Source organism: Hemicordylus capensis, chromosome 5, assembly GCF_027244095.1.
Source record: "Hemicordylus capensis ecotype Gifberg chromosome 5, rHemCap1.1.pri, whole genome shotgun sequence".
Lineage (NCBI taxonomy): Eukaryota > Metazoa > Chordata > Lepidosauria > Squamata > Cordylidae > Hemicordylus > Hemicordylus capensis.
Window position 1 is genome coordinate 46,593,945 of NC_069661.1, and position 5,329 is coordinate 46,599,273.

A 5,329-nucleotide genomic window follows, 5' to 3' on the forward strand; every position below is an offset into this window, starting at 1 on the left:
GCTAACTCCAATGCTGGTTTCTTCAAAAGTGGTCTAATAATAGTCTCCTTAAGACAAGGAGGCATCCTGCCCTCCCTCAGAGAAGTATTTATAATATTTACCAGACCCTCCCTGATAGTATTGTCAGACTCTAAGGGGATGAGGTGGGCTCTGAGCCCTTCTTGAACTCCAGAATGACTGAAGCACCCCCCAAAAGGTCAGCCTCAGGAACAGCCAAAGAAGGAGATTAGCTTGTCACCTGAGTCCTCCTCCTGGCTTGCTACATTCCTCCAGTTCCCTCTCCTGGAGAACTCCTGGGTCCCATACTCGGAAGCCACTCCTCCTCATCAGCTGCCTTGCCTTTCAATACCCCAGTGCAGCGCTGACAGGGCTTAAAGCCTACTTCCAGCCCCGCCCCCTTCCTGACTTTGCTTCCTGTTTCCTGCCACACCCAGCCTAGCTGTCTCTTCCTAGAGCTGTTTCTTGCAGCTTTCCCTGCCTTGGTCTCTCAACCCCACTGGGATCTGACCAGCCTGGGCCCTTCTCATCCCCACTGCCCCCTAAAGGGGACAAAAGCCTCAGAGGAGGGATGCTACACCCTTCTCCATTCTCCACAGGGCTACCCAAGCAATCAGGTAACATGACATCCTGACAAATATGATTACCAGATGAGATAAGTCATGTTGGGCAAGGGTTTCTGGGACAACATGAAGGGACCACGTAACACCAATTTTAAAAGAACTGCACTGGCTGCTGATATATTTCGGAGTGAAATACAAAGTGTTGGTTATCACCTATAAAGCCCTTAATGACTTGGGCCCAGGGTTCTTAAGAGCGTGCCTTCTTTGTCATAAACCCTGCCACCTGTTAGGATCTGCTGGAGAGGTCCAGTTATGATTGCTGCCAGCTCGTCTGATGGGGGCCGAGGCTTTCTCTGTGGCTGCCCCGGGGCTTTGGCATATGCTCCCCACTGAAATAAGAGCATCTTTTTCTCTGTTTGTTTTCAGGAAGACCCTCCTGTTCTCACAAGCTTTTAATTAGACTTAGTTTTAATAATTTGCTTTAATAATTGTTTTAGGAGATTGTCTTTATTGTGTATTTTGGATTTTAATCTGTGACTTTTATATTTTTAAACTTTGTACACTGCCTAGAAATGTATGTATGTATATGTGTGTGTGTGTCTGTGTGTGTGTATATCAGGTGGTATAAAAATATGATAGATAAATAAATAAATTAATTAAATTTAGCATTGTCGAATGCCATCTGTATTTTGTGTGTTCTGTGGAACATAGAAGTGACAAGGGTCACTTCTCAAAGTTGAATTCCTCTCAACTTCCTCTCAAAGTTGAATTCTGGATGAAGTAAGTTTAATGCAGTAAGAAGAACCTAGGAATAGCAAAGGTTACAGTGGCAGTAGACTTCAGTGCAACTTCAACTTCAGTCAAAGGTTATGGTTGTCTAGAGAAGACTCTGCAGAACAAGTGGGGCTTTGAGGAAGGATTTGAAACAGAAGAGGAAGGTGTCTTGTTAGGATGGGGTGTGTTGGGCTGCTTCTCGCACAGGAAGAATCAGCACAACTCAACAGAATGCACTGAAAGAAAGTGTGGGAGAGAGAAAACAAAAGGGACAAAATAGCAGATGAGCTTGGGTACAAGTATTTTTTTTTAACTGTATGGTTAGGCTAAAGAATCCTGGAAAATTTGCTTTTTAACATAATTTTTAATGTCACCACTAGGTTATATTACTGTTTTCCTTAATGCTACCTTCCTCTTTTTAAAAGTGAATTTTGTTCTTTCTCACGGTGCTGCTTTGAAAGTGGTTAAAAATAAAAAAAACTTTTTTATTTTTCAGAATATATTTCCAGGGCCAGACTTCCATGCTGATGAATGTTATATGAACTATGTGGACACTACAACCTGTTTCTGCAATAGCCCTTATTTAGAACAAAGTCTCAATAGTTGCTTTGGACAGAGGACCTGGATGTTTAATTATCCCATTTCCTTTTTCCTGGGACTGGATTAGTTGGAGGACAGTTGTTCTCTGACCTCAACCAAACTCCATGTTTGCTGGGAAGTTTGTTCAAGTTGCTCATATCTTCAAATCAATGCATATCAAGCTAAGCCTTTGAGTTAAGTTTTCCTCTATCACTAGTGATGGTGACCTCACAATGAGCTGTAGAGTGACTTTTCCTTCCTCTCTCAAAAGGGGTATATGTGTGAGTGTGTAGGAGGAAAAGCTGCCTGTCATATTGTGAAGGCTTTGGACTTTGGCTTGTGAATATTGGACTGGTGAAATCTGGACCTCCATGACTGAATTGTGGAAGTTGTCTGTGTGAGCAGCTTAGCTCTTTCAAAATGTGTAGTGAGGGAAAGTGACGATGTATGCTACTACTGGGCTTTGTTCAGTGCCATTTGTACGGAAATGTTTGTAATTCTGCTCCTCAGTGGGCCATGGCAACTAGTACGATTGTAATCTGCCCCTTTCATTTTCTTGCTTTCGTTCAAATGAGGCCATCTAACAATGAAGGAAGGGTATTCTTAAGAGAGTAACTAGACTAATTTTTTAAAAAACTGGTTTAAGATTAAATATCAGGCACACAGATTCTTAGCAAGCGTTTAGTGAAGTTAGGAATTTTAATTAATGGACTAACGCTTAGGATCTGGCTCTTTGATAAGACCCATATATCCCAAGTAAATAAAAATGAGGGATGTGTCTCAGTCAGCATGCGATAAGACATGTCTCTCAGTCTCTGTGTTGGGAAAGTTCTCTTGTTCAGTTTCTTGGTGCCTGGGAAAGCAGCTTTTAAATTACAACAAAAGTTTGAATCATTGCATGGAGTCACTGGCCCCTCTGAGGGGGCTTTCTCTGTCTTCTTAAGAACAGACCACGCACAGAGCCAGATGGTTCCCGTCTGCTGGCTTTATTCAATGCACTTCCTCCCACAGACGGGAGCCCTTTTGCCCTCCTTTCACCCCTCCTCTTTCAAGCATCTACCATGGAGCCTTTCTGTTCTGTGGCTGGAAATAATCTTTTATTGCCCAGTTGTTCGGAAGTGACCTTTTGCCCTTGATTAGATAGCACCAGGCTCTATCACCGGATTGCTTTTGAGCTGGCAGTTGCTTTTTGTCTTTGCTGATCCGGTGTCAGGAAGAACAATGTAAAGGTTTGCAAAAATTTTAGTTCAGCTATGGCCCCATGTGGAATGGCAAGAGGTGGGGAAAGATACTAGTATGCTGTAGAGCAGTCTTTGCTGACCTTAATTTTTTTTTTAAAGAAACATACATTGCAATGTAAAATCATCAGCTTTGAGATAAATGACTTCCTAGAATTTCCCCATTGGCTTTTCCATTCTTCTGAATAACTAGTCAATTGTGATAAACATCCATGAGGAAAATGAATATTTGATACAGAACATGCTAGTATATGTGCAAAAACCAGTACATTGACTTAAATCTACAACTTTGTATCCTGATACTCAGTGTTATTTGGACTATTATTATTGTAGTTCTAACTTGGTTAACTTAGTTTATCCTTCTCTGTTCTTCAGCCTGTGTTGTATATGGCCAATTGCGTCTGTCTGTCTGTTTATCAGCCTCATTCACTGATGGATTCACATGCCGATAGGGTATTGAAATGTTCAGGGTACTTCCTAACAAATTAGATCTCTGAAATTTGGTCCAAGACATTCCAGCTGATTAGTAACATATTAAAAATGGATTTTTATACACATTTTCCTTAGTATGTTTGCCCCAAATAGTTTGAGTACCTACAGGTTTCCCAGAAAGCTGACATTTGTCATATACATAGTCCACAACACTCTTTTTATTAGAAATGTCTGAAGAGTAGATATTTGTCTCCCCGTGGAAATGGAAGGAAAGTGTACCCCCAAATGATAAGGTATCATTTTACATCATCAAGAAAACTAGCATATAAACAGTCCAAGCCATACTACTAAAGACGTCTGAAAATGGGATATTTTTCGAACTAGGGACATGAAATTTACCTCAGAATGGAGGCCAGCATTCCAGAACAAAGCAAGCCAAGCCATCAATGGGATGGGATGCTGCAGCATGGAGCTTCCATTGGGTCTTCAGATTGTACTCTGGAGGAACATGCATTTCTATTAGCAGCCAGAAACACAGACCTGTCTTTCCAGAATGCATCCATTTCATTGTGTGTGTGAACATGTGTGTGCAGGAAGTACATGCAAATAAACACTAGGTGCTTGTTGATAGCCATCATAGACTAGCAGTTTCTACTCACTTGGCCTTCCATCTTGACATCTTCCCCCCAGCTCTTTATTTTTGTGTTCTTAATGCAAGTAACCAAGTACATCAACAAACCTTAGCATGTCTGGAGAGAGAGAAAAACCTAGTCTTGGATTCAGGTAAACACTATGTATTTCTTGTAATATTCTTCCTCATTTTGTCCCACCCCATCCCTTAGCCACTTCCCTGCCCCTCGGTCAATTCATCTGATATTATGCATCTTACATTTTTAAAAAATAAAACACAACCCTGAGACCAATACAGAGCATTCAGTAGTGACTTTTAATTGCATATTCCTACTTGTGGTGCACATTTCTGACTGCCTTTCAAGCCTCAAGCAGCCATGATAGTTCTAGTATAGCACTTTGCTGCTATAGCAAAGGCTTAACGTTTATAAGGTTAAAATCATCACCTCATTATAAATCAGGTTTTAAATCAACTAACCGTTCATGGCTCAGGTCAAACAAACAAGCAAAACAAAAGGCTACCTCCTCCTCCAAAGAAGCTATACAAACTGTGACCAGATGGCCAGTGGCTTAAATGACATTAGCAAGCCTTAAAGATGGGATCTACTTTAAAAAATAAAAATAAAAAAAAATTATGAGAGGTGCTGTGGTGGAACCTCTGCTTTAAATCTCCTTGGTAAATTTGGAAGGTGCCATTAAATAGTACCTGGTGGAGAAATGCAACTGTAAATATGAATCAAAACTCCATGAAGTAAACAAATTTCCTTTTGCAATTATGTTTTGCTAAAGGTTGCCCTTAAATAGCAACAAAGTAAGTAGAATCTGCATGCAATGCTGACTATCCAAAGCAGTGAACATTCATTGCAACGCTTCCTCTCGTTTTGAAATACAAGAAATGCCCCCAAATATGGCAGTAAAGCAATCTATTATGTAAATATGTACATAATAGGCGGCAGGTATTACCTCATGTCCTTTTGCTGCTCAGCCTGTCTCCCACCCTCCTTCCCATAATCTCGGTAGTCTCACAAAGTCTATCTTCCATGCATCCTATTTTAGCCAAGAGGACAAATTAAGAGGAAACTGATTTAGTAAGAAGTGCAATGGCTTAGCAATATG

At 40.8% G+C, this 5,329-nt stretch overlaps 1 long non-coding RNA gene across 1 annotated transcript; it reads left to right on the forward strand.

Moving 5' to 3' along the window:
* Positions 1-383: 383 nt before the first annotated feature.
* LOC128326041 (uncharacterized) lies at positions 384-3,704 on the forward strand. Its single transcript, XR_008307821.1, has 2 exons — positions 384-614; positions 1,831-3,704. It is a non-coding gene; the product is annotated as an uncharacterized LOC128326041 (long non-coding RNA).
* Positions 3,705-5,329: the final 1,625 nt, after the last annotated feature.